Genomic DNA, 12,367 nt, shown 5'->3' with positions numbered 1-12,367 from the left:
TACCCAGTCTATCAGGCTCCACTGTGACCCTGATTGGAGTGGTCTCAAGTGGTAGATAGCAACATCTTATTCACCTGGTCTTTGAAAAGAGGAAGCCCTAGTTTGTCTATTTTTCCTGTAGACCAGTTTTTTTTTGGAGTCTTGCCACATAAGAAAACAAGCGAAGAAGAAACAGTGTAAGAAATAGGCCTTTTTTTTTAAAAAAAAATATATTTTAGAGCTCTTGGAATGCACACTCTGGGAAAAGTCAGACCCATGTAAAAACCCCAGCTATTCTGAGATTGTTATCCTGTGAGAAAGCCCAAGACAGTCATGCGGAGAATCTGTATGAAGAGAGAGATGCTCAGAAGATCCCGGGAAGGAACCACCAGACGACAACTGCAGCACTTCCATGAGGACGGCCTACGAATCCTCAGCACTGTCTCCTAGAACGGCTCGTCCAAAGAGCAAGAGTTGTGCGTTACTTGTCAGCTTCCCCTGGGTTGGTTGAGAGTTACCTCTGAGGGGCAAACCTCACATTCAAGCTTAAGTCTGGAGATAGCCTGGTCTTGGAGAAGTGTTGGAGCAGAAAACAAAAAGGTTAATGCTTGTGGTATTTTCAACTCTACTGAATCTGAGCTTGTGCAGAACTGTTTCTATGGCTGAAGAAGTGGAACAGTATGTTTAACATGGGCATCTGGTATAATTACTTCCCCCCGTCCCTCACCTATAAAAAGGTAAGATTTTCATTCCAAAATTTACACTTAAAGTTTACATGGGAACATTTAGCCAGCTCAGTGACTAGTGATTCTATGGAAAAGACCAAGATAATTTCTTTTAGATTCTCTTCAGTCACACTTCATTTCACCTCTAAGAGAAATAAATGTATAAAGGTTAGTTTTTTCTTTACTTATAGATACACATACTTTTATGGAAAAATGCCTTCTGATTCTCAGAAGAAGGTTATCATTCTCAGAAAAGGTTCATGATGAGCAAGGAAGTCAAAGCAAAACAGTCCTACTTTCTAGAGACTGAGTCTGAAATTTGTTCAGGGAGGTCACTATCACACAACTGTCTACTGGACTGGGGTCTTCTTGATTTCTTGAAATCTAGTGGAAATTGCTGTGGAATCACCTCCTCATCTCCTCTCATCCAATTCCATGGCAAAAAGAAAGCAAAAAGTCCTTTCCTAAATGCTGAATGCTGCTAGTTCTTGGGAGCTGTGCTCTTCTGGTCAACTCTCTCATAGATGTCAATCCCAGGGAGAAAAATCAAGCCTACTCTTCCATCCCAACAACATTCCTCACATCCAGCATCTGTGAACGACATACATTTCTCTGAAGACTGGAGAAGGTAGACCTTAGAGAGGGGTCTCATCCCGCTTTGACATGGACTTTAAATCCTTCACTCGTCCGTTCTGTTCATCTCTCATCACCACAGTTACTTTTTTAAATTTTATTATTTTTTCTGTGAGTGTACCGTCAAATCAGATCTGACTGATACAGGAGGAGATTGTCCCTCATTCCCCGGCAGAGCATCTGGTGGATTTGAACCGTGCTCCTCTGGGATTGTAGTTGCAGCTCCTTGCCACTAGGCCACCAGACACAGTTACTTTAAGATTTCACCAGGAAAAGAGAGGACAGATAATGAACACTGCGTTGGATCAGGTGAGCGGAAGAATGATCCAGAAGGAAGATATGATTAGGCATTATATGCATGACAATAATCTAAAACAAGAGGCTCATTGCAAGGTGGACTGAAGGGGGTGGGGGTGGGGAGAGGACAGAAAAATGTGCAACAATGAACGAAGAAAACCCAACCCTTCTGTAAACATTCTTGAAAATGACAATTTAAGCTTTCCAATGCCTGCTCCAGACACATCCTTGAGCTCCTTTTTAAGGAGGGGGTGATGGCGGCCAAGAAGGATGTCCACATGCCAAAGCACCCTGAACTGGCAACAAAAACGTGCCCAAACTTCATGTCACGAAGGCCACGCAGAATCTCAAGACACGAGGTTATGTGAAGGAACAGTTCACCTGGAGACATTGCTGCTGGAACCTTACCAGCGAGGGTGGCCAGTACCTACGTGATTACCTCCATCTGCCCCCTGAAACTGTTCCTGCCACCTTGTGCCACAGCCGTCCTGAGACTGGGAGGCCATGACCGAAAGGTCTGGAAGGTGAAGGACCTGCAAGATTGAGTCGAGGGGAAGCTGACCGAGACACATACGGATGGAGCAAAGGGCCCCCTGGTGCCGACCAGAAAGCCAAAGCTGGGGCTGGGTCTGCAGCCGAACTCCAGTTTAGAGGCAGATTTGGTCGCAGATGTGGTTAGCCCTCTCAGTAAAGTTGGAGCGAATTGTTTTGTGTTGAATAAACATGTAGCCAGAAAAACGAAAAATAAAATCACAATTAAAAAAAAAAAAAAGGCCAAATTTAAAAAACTAGCAGCCAGAAAGATTTCACCAGGAATGCCAAAAACTGCTACATAGAACAATCTAGTTTTCTTCTCTGGAAATGTATCTTTGGGCACCTAGAATTAAAAAATATTTTGGCGTATTACCTGTGTCTACCTCCTCTTTTCTGAAACAAAGGCAGTTCCCTCTTTTATGAGAAACCTGGCTGCAGAACAGATTACTGAACTCTCACAGAATCCAGATTTTTTAGAACTCTAGAGCATCCAGAAATGCTAGAAACTTCTGTCCTGAGATAATATTTAAATAACAAATTTTCCCTGGGTGCTGGTGGGGGGTGGGAGGGGAAGATAAACTTGGTGCCAGCCGCTAAAATGCTGTTGTCTCATTTGATTTGTTGCTGTTGTTTCTCCAATGTGTTGCCTGACACTAATATAATCCAGCTCCTAATGTAATGCCAGCTAAAATAATTCCTCCCTCAAGAATGAACATACATCCCTGGAGGACATTATGCTAAGTGAACTATCTCAGTCACAAAAGGACAACTATTGCATAGGCCCACTGTTATAAAATGGGACTGACATCGGGGTTGAGGGAAGACATAAAAGGAGGGGAGGAATGATGTACACTGCATTGAAACAGATGAGAGAGAGAGAGAGAACTGTTTAAAAGGGATATATGATTAGGTATTACTGTCATGACAGGAGTCCAGAGCAAAGGTGTGTAGTGTAGTGGACTTGGGGGGAAGGATTGCATAGCAATGAAAGCGTTTTACTTTTTAAGGAGAAGAGTGAATTGGGGGTGAGGGGGTAGACAGGGAGAAAAGTGCAACAATGAATGACTGGAAACCCTAAGTCTCTGTAAACTTTCATTAATATGAATAATTTTTTTTAAACAAAGAATGAACATGTATGTCAGAAAAATGCAGCCAGCGTGCTTCTTAGAGGCAAAGATGGTGAAGCTTCATCTCTAATACTTCAGACACGTTGCTAGAAGAGGCTATTCCTTGGAAAGGGACACCGGGCTGGGAAAGGGGAGGGGTCAGCAAATGAGAGGAAGACCCCTGAAGAGATGGATGGGCACGGTGACTGCAGCAATGGGCTCAAATATGTCAGAGACGGTGAGATGGCACGGAACAGGACAGATCTGCTGTCGACAAGTTCCCTATAAGTTGTATTCGATGGCACTTCACCACCACAACGACTTATTGAAAGAATATCCAAATGAGCTGATTAAACTTTGTTATTGTTGGGTGCTGTTGAATCCGTTCTAGCTCAGAACCCCTCCCTCACCCGAGTAGAATTGACCCAGAGGACCACCATGCTTCTTCCTGGGGGATGGGGGCGGGGGGAGCACTGAGTGGGTTTGAACCACTAACTTTTCGGTTAGTAGAGAAGCACTTAACTGTTGTACCACCACAGCTCCTATTGTTGTTGTTGTTATGTGCCGTCGAGTTGTTTGCGACTCATAGCGACCCTATGTACAACAGCCGTAAACCCTGCTCTATCGTGTGTGAATCTCATTGCCTCTGACACACCCATCCTGAGTACCCCAGTCACTGAATCAATCCACCTCACAGAGGGTCTTCCCCTCCTGCATTGTACCTCCACTCTACCCAGCATGATGTCCCTCTCTAAAGACCTGTCTCTCCTTACAACATGTCCAAAGTATGTCAGGCAAAGCCCCAGAATCCTTGCCTCCAAGGAGCAGCCTGGTTTAACCCTCTCTAGGATGAATCTGTTTGTTTTCTTGGCAGTCCAGGGTACATTCAGTACTCTTCTCCAGCACCACAGCTCAAAGGCGTCAATTCTCCTTCTATCCTCCCTAGTCATTGTCCAACTCTCTGATGCATAACAAGTGATTGCAAAAACCATGGCCTGTATCAGGTGCACCTTAGTCTCCAGAGAGACACTGTTGCTCTTGAGTACTTTAGAGAGGTCCCTAACCGCAGACTTTCCCATCGCAATATGTTTTTTGATTTCCTGACTGCTGGTGCCAAGAGTGTTGACCGTGGAGCCGAGCAAACTGAAGCTGTGAACACTCTCAATCTCTTCACCATCCATTCTGATGCTACCGATTGGTCCAGTAGTGAGAATTTTTGTCTTCTGGACATTGAGCCTCAGTCCATATTGAAGGCTGCAGTCCTTGACCCTCTGCAGTAAGTGCATGAGGTCCTCCTCAGTTTCAGCGAGCAGGGTTGTGTCATCTGCATAATGCAGATTGTTGATAGATTGTCTATTCCTTGGAGAGGGATGTGATGTTGGGAAGGGTGGATGGTCGGCGAGGGAGAGGAAGACCCTCAACCAGGTGGATTGACATGGTGGTTGCTGCAATGGGCTCTGGTGTGTCAGGAAGTTTGAGGATGGTGCAGGATGGAACAGGGCTCAGATCTTTTGTTTATAGGGTTGCGGTGAGTCATACTTGACGACATCTAACAACAACAGCTTCACCAGTAGGAAAGTTGAAACCCATCTGATGAGTCAGATCATCTTTTACCAGCCTGATGCTTTCTCTTACGTCTTGCTGCTCATAGAAAATCCATCTGCAAACTCAACTCTGCAAAGCAATGATAGCGACCACCTACACACGGACCCTTAAATCATACCAGTAATGGCAGAAGGTCAAGGTGGGACTAGGCGAACTTGCTTTCCACTTCAGCAGCCGTTTTCATGCTGATCTAAGCTGCCAATGAACTGAAGAAGGTTTTGTAAGTGAAAGCAATTATGTCATGCTCCACAATTCTATTCCAACCAGAATGCACGTATCTAACCATCACAGAAGGGGGACAGTGCCAGGGGATAGTCTCCTCTGGGCTCCTCAGTGTAACTGGCCAGAAGACCTTAAACAAGTTCCTATTTTGGGGTCACTGAAACAGAAGCAGACTGGATGATATCCTCCTGACTGACCTTTTGCAAGTATACACAACACAGATGCATGGCTACAGGAAAATGTTGTAGTGTACCATCAAGTTGGAACTGACGCCTAGCTGACCCTCCTGGGGGTTTTCAGAGGCAGTTAATCACACAGGAGGAGATTGAAGCTGGAGTACTTGAACCACATGCCTTCTGGACTGCAGTGAAGATTCTTACCACTAGGCCACCAGAGCTCCCTACGGGAAAATGTTCTTGCTCATATATGTTATCATTTGCTGGCGTGTGGGCAGGGTAGTACAAAGAACATGCACACTGTTGATTTTTCTCCCTCGAGTTAATGGTTAACCTTGCCCCCCTCTTCGATTATGTTGATTCTTGGCTTGAAATAAAATTCTGACATACAAAATTGTTTTAACATTTGTCTTCCTTCACCCATACTTGATGCAGTTTATTTCTGACAAGTTAGATCAGGATAACTTTTCAAAATGTGATGGTTTTAAAATACAGCTCAGCACACTGCTATTTACCACACGAATCTCTAAACCAACGCTAAATGTTCAAAAGAAAAGTGTTTTTCTTAAGTGCTCCAGGTGGCTTTAAAGGATACAGGCGTCTATTGCAGCAATTTAGAAACCATTCTGTGTAAGCAGCTTAGTAAAATAGAGGTCTGTAAATGACATTATGTGAAGGGGGTAATGTGAACTTTGGAATCACACAGAGCTTGGTTCAGATTCACATATGTGATCCACTAACATCTTGACATCAAGAAAACAAAAGTCCTCACCACCAGGCTGAAGGCAACTTAATGACAGATGGAGAAAAGGTAGAAATTGCCAATAATTTGTTCTTTCTTGGATCCATAGTCAATATCCTTGGCACTAGCAGTCACAAAATAAAAGCCACACCAAACCAACCAACCAGCCAAACATATTGCACTGGGAAAGTTGGCTGTCTCAAAAAAACTATGTGATACCATCTCACCCCAGTAAGAATAGCAAAATTTAGCAGAACAACAAGCAACAAATGCTGGTGCAGTTGTGGAGTAACTGAAACCCTTATTCACTGTTGGTGGCAGTGTAAAATGGTGCAATCACTATGGAAGACAGTATGATGCTTTCTCAAGAAGTTGCAAATAGAAATATCATTTGACCCAGCAATTCTACTACTAGGCATATTCCCTAAAGAAACCATAACCACCACCCAAGCAGATATATGCACACCCATGTTTATCGTGGCTTTGTTCACAATAACAAAGAGTTGGAACTAAACTAAGTGCCAATCAACAAACAAATGGATAGAGAAGCTGTGGTATAGTCACACAATGGAATAGTATGCTGCATTGAAAACCAAGGAACCCATGAAATATTATACAAAGTTAATGACCCTGGATGACATTATGCTGAGTGAAATATCTCAGTCACAAAATGACAAATACGGCATAGTGTCACTGTTGTAAAATGGGACTGACGTAGGAGTTGGAGGGAGACTAAGAAAGAGGGGCTAAATAATGTATACTGCATTGAAACAGATGAGGGAGAAAACTGATTAAAAGGGATATGTGATTAGGTTTTATTGTCATGACAGGAGTCCAGAACGAAGGCTGCATGGTGGAGTGGATTTGGGGAAAGGGATTATATTACAGTGAAAGAATTTTTCTTTTACTTTTCAAAGAGAAGAGTGAACTGGGGAGGAGGTGTTGGCAGGAAGAAAAGTGTAACAATGAATGAATGGAAATCCAATGTCTCCTTAAACTTTCATTAAGATTAATAATAAAAAAGGGGGGGTGGGGCAAAAATAAAATAATTTTTTTTAAAAAAAAAAGGGGTGGGTGCTTCCTGCTGCTGGTGTGGGTAACATGGTGATGGCCACTGTCAAGAAAGGAAAACCAGAGCTCAGAAAGAAGGTACATCCAGCAGTGGTAATACGACAACGAAAATCATACCGGAGAAAAGATGGGGTGTTTCTTTATTTTGAAGATAATGCAGGAGTCATAGTAAACCATAAAGGCGAGATGAAAGGTTCTGCCATCACTGGACCAGTTGCAAAGGAGTGTGCAGACCTGTGGCCCAGGATTGCATCCAGTGCTGGCAGCATTGCATGATTCTCTAATGTATTTGTAAAAAAAAAGTTCACCCAATTAAAACATTATTTGCTACCAAAAAAAAAAGGGGGGTGGGTGGGAAAGAAAGGCTGCTGTCAAGGACCTCTCCAAAGTGCTGAGGAACAACGATGTCAGTTTGAAGACTAAGGTGCACCTGGTTCAAACCACGATCTTTTCAATGAACTTACTTTGCATCTGAAAGTTGGACAATGACTAAGGCTGACTGAAGAAGGATCTATGCCTTTGAGCGGTGGCATTGAAGAGTGCTGAATATCCCATGGACTTCCAAAAGGATAAATAAGTCTGTCCTGGAAAGGTGTAGCCACGGTGCTCATTGGAGGCAAGGATAGTGAAACTTCATCTCAAAGACTTAGGGGATGTTGTTAGAAGGGGCCAATCCTTTGAAAAGGACACCGTGCTTGGAAATGTGAAGGGTGAGTGAAGGAGGAAAAAGACCCTCGATGAGACAGATGGACATAATGAAGGCCTGAGTGTGTGCTGGAGATGGTCCACTCTCAGTCCATAGGGTTGCTGTGAGTCAGAGAGGGCTCAACAGCCTTTAACAACAACCCAATGATCACGGGCAAATCATGTAATCACTAAGCGTCGGTTTCACTCCTGGGTATTTCTGAAAATAGCTGCTTCATATAATAATTTATCACTGTAACTTTTAAAGAAGCAGATGTCAAATTCTGTCACTTTGAATCTCTCCTTCAGTCATTTTTTTTTAGGTTCAAGTTCTGCCATCCTGAATTACAGTTGGAATGTTACAGTGAAAGTCCTTTTTCATCCAAGTCCATGAGGAAAATGGAAAACGTGGATCTATTTGTTCTCAATTTGGTTAGGCTCCAAGCTGTATTCTGGAATAAAACCAAGTGGTGTGGGATATTCCAGCCCCATTCGAAAGTGTCTATATGATGATAAACATAATATGTCAGCTTGACTAGAATATAATACTCAGTAATATGCATTATCTTCAATTTTATGGAAATTACAGTAAAAATAAAAGATTTTTGAAGGGTGATATAATTCTCACCACATTCAACTCACTTACTAAGCTTGTGCAAAAGACCCAGATGGATCCTGGAGAATGAGAGTAGACAGATTATAAAAATATTAACCAAGTGATAATTCTAGTTGCAGCGGTTATATCAGATGTGGTTTCATTGCATGAGAAGATCAATCTATCTTCTGATACTTGGTTCATAGGGTCATAAGCGGTGTAATGGTACATAATAAGAACAGCCTGGTACGCAGCTACTGATCTAGCTAGGGCGGGCAGGGGCGGGGGGCACTTATACCTGGTCTGAAAGGCCGCTAGAAGTCGTTTGTCTTTAACTGGCTAGAAGAGCAACATATCTTCTTGTTCCATCTGAGGGGTCCTCTCCACCATTAGGCTGTAATTTAGATCACAGAGACCTTGACAGCCAGTCCCTTCACACCGGTCCACTGCAGTGATGACACTCCGCTGATGTGTGCTGGGAAGTGGAAAATTAGCCTGACCAAAATTCAAACACCTTTTACTTCAGTTAAATCTCTTGGGATTCAGTGGTGGGAAGTATGCCATGAGAGTCCTTCTAATGTGAGGGATAAGTTGGTGCATCTAGTCTCTCCTACGATCAAAAAAGAGACACAGCTAGTTAGCCTAAAGGTTTTGAAGGAAATATATTCCTCCTTTGGCTGTGCTATGCCTGCGTATTTATCAAAGGATTAAAAAAGATGCTAGTTTTGCGTTTTCTTTTTTTTCCTACGAAGATGGCACCCAAAGGGAAGAAGGAAACCCCTGCCCCTCCCAAAACTGAAGCCAAAGCTAAGGCGTTAAAGGCCAAGAAGGCATCCTGAAGGGTGTCCACAGCTACAGAAAAAAAAAAGATCAGCACATCACCCACCTTCCGGCAGCCCAAGATGTTGAGACTTGGAAGGCAGCCCAAAGACCCCCGGGAGAGCGCCCCCAGGAGAAACAAGCTTGAGCACGATGCCATCATCAAATTTCCCCTGACCACTGAGTCAGCCATGAAGAAGACAGAAGATAACAACACACTTGTGTTCACTGTGGATGTCAAGACCAACAGCACCAAATCAAATAAGCTACGAAGAAGCTCTATGACATTGACGGCCAAGGTCAACACCTTGATCAGGAGAGAAAAAGGCCTATGTTTGACTTGCTCCTGACTGTGATGCTTTGGATGTTGCCAACCAAATTGGGATCATCTAAACTGAGTCCAGCTGGCTTTAAAAAAAAAAAGATGCTAGTTTTTAAGTCACATTCAGGCCAAGAGAGGTTCTAAAGGTTTCAGTTACCATGCAAGCTATTCTACCACTTTGGCTATATGACCCAGTAAATCCAATGGTGCTTGTGGTTCAGTGGCAGATAGAGACTTTTGCAGGCCTCTACCATAGACAGAAAAAAGGCTGACGTTGTTAATGATTTCATCTCTCTAGGATCCACAAGCAACACCCTTGGCACCAACAGTTAGGAAATCAAAAGACGAGTTGCATTGGAAAATCTGCTGTCAATGACCTCTCTGGAGTGCTAAGAGTAATAATGTCAGTCTAAAAATGAAGGTGTTTTTAGGCCAAGCCATGATCTTCTCGATTGCTTGCTATGTACCTGAGAGCTGGACAATGACAAAGGATGACAGAAGAAGGATTGATGACTTTGGGTTGTAGTGCTGGAGAAGAGTCTTGAGCATACCATGGACTGCCAAGAGAACAAATAGGTCTGTCCTGGAGAGGATGAAACCAAGTTGTTCATTGGAGGCAAGGAGTTTGAAGCTCTGTCTCACACACATGTTGTGAGGAGGGTCCAGTCTGTGGAGACATCATGCTTGGAAGGGGAGAAGGCCAGCAAAAGAGAGGAAGGCACTGAAGATAGTGACTATGGCATGAGGTCAGAGGTGTCAGAGACAGTGTAGTTGGCTTAGGGCAAAGCAAGGTTCACAGCCATTGTTCAAAGAGATGCTATGAGTCGTAGTTGACTTACTGGCACAGAACGACAACAACTGATGAATCATCATACAGACTCTTAGGATGTGGGAGCAAAGCTCCACCATCCTCTGCAGACAATGTCTCCTTTTGGGAAATAAATTTTAGCTTGTTACTAGGCCTTAGTAGAGACTGAACTGTAGGCCACCAAGTCACCACACAGCCTAAACTGCCCATCATGATTACAATGCTGTTTAACACAACACAGTGTCATACGTTTGGGCATGCATAGTGGCCCACCATCAATAAACCATTAGAGGAAAGTGGGAAGATTGATCATGAGCAGAGCAGGCAGATGCATTCTGTGGGAACCTGTCAGCCCCTTTCACCAGTCTCTCTGGCAGTGGGCTCATGAACAAAGTGTCCACGGTGGTTGAAGGGACAGCAAAACATCCCATTTTTTTATAAACCCCCATTAACGCTAGAGGCAGAAGCAGGCCATAAAAATTCTTAGCTTAGGGCAAACACGAGTGCCCTGGATAAAGCCTTGTCTGTCCTTGAAAAGTAAGGAATTAACTACTGTCTACGTGACACAAAAGAAGTAAAGGTGGGCAAAGTAGCCAGCCCGTCAAAAGTCAACCCACCAACCATGATCGCAATCCCCCTGCCCTAACAGGGGCACTCAAAAGAGCTATAAAAGCAAGTGGGAGGGGAAACTTGGGGCTTTTTTCCTTCATCACCTTCCTGAGAAGGGAAAAATGTCTCCACGTGTGGAAATAAAATAATAAACGCTCTTGAAATTTCAGACGTGTTTTAGATTTCTTTGAGGGGCATTTCGTGGGCAGAACAGTGGTAAAGATAGAGGTTATGTATGGACTAAGAGACATGGCCATTGGCTCACCAAGGCCCACAGCAGAGGCGAGGACTGAGATCCCAGTATAGAACCAATTCTCAGAGTGATCAGCCAGCAACTTGGTGACAGGTCAAAAGCCTTGGACCATGGAGCATTTCGAGCACCAAAAGGGCAGTGTTTTGTTCTTACTGGATAGATTTTATTTCCCTGCACTAATACTTCTGCCAAGACTCCCATCCATGGACTTTGAGAATGCCTTATCCACTGTCATGGCTTTCCACTCAGCATTGCTTCAGAGCAAGGGACTGATCTCCCACACTCATGTAATACGCTGGTCTTAATACACTGGTCCTCATTATCTTGAAGCATCGGCTTTCAAGCATGGTGAATTTGTCTTCTGGAGACACAATTATGGCACCAACTAGGTTGTGATACTTTGTTGTGCAGGGGCAGCATTCTCCAAAGGGTTAAATGTTTCTCTAAATCAGCATCCAGTAAGTACACGGTGCTTTTCCGCTCCCCCACTCCCTCCACTTTAGCCAGGAATTAAGGGGTGGAAATGAGAGTAGTATTGCTTACGACTGTGTCTAGTGACCCACTTCAAAGGTTTTTATTCTTTCCCCACTACCCTATGCTCTACAGACCTAGAGGTCTACTCTTAGTGCCAAAATGGGGAATGTTCTCACCCGGATACACAAGGCCAATTTCACTGAGCTGAGAGTTAAGAACAACACTCAACCACTTTGGCCTGCTCATACCTCTGGTCAACAGGCAAAGAAGGAAATTATAATATTGGCTGATGTGAGGGAACCCTGGTGGTCTAGTGGCTAGAAGCTGCACTGCAATCCTAGAGATACACGGTTTGAACCTACTAGATGCTGGAGAAGGAGGGGCAATCTCCTCCTGTAGCAATCAGATCTGATTTGACGGTACACACACACAAAAATAATATTGGCTGGTGTGATAATGATTGTTTTTGTTGTTGTTTTTGTTGTTATGTGCCGTCAAATCGCTTGTGACTCATAGCAACCCTATGCACAACAGCTGTGAACCCTGCTCTGTCCTGAGCCAACTTTATTGTGTCTGACACACCTACCCCTATTACCTGTCACTGAGTCAATACATCTCATCGAGAGTCTTCCTCTCCTGCGCCGTCCCTCCACTCTTCCAAGCATGATGTCCCTCTCCAAGGACTGGTCCCTCCTTGCAACATGCCCAAAGTA

The sequence above is a fragment of the Elephantulus edwardii genome, unplaced genomic scaffold, assembly GCF_000299155.1.
Source record: "Elephantulus edwardii isolate Elephantulus edwardi_28Jun2011 unplaced genomic scaffold, EleEdw1.0 scaffold00121, whole genome shotgun sequence".
Taxonomy (NCBI): Eukaryota; Metazoa; Chordata; class Mammalia; order Macroscelidea; family Macroscelididae; genus Elephantulus; species Elephantulus edwardii.
This window is presented reverse-complemented; position numbering follows the sequence as displayed.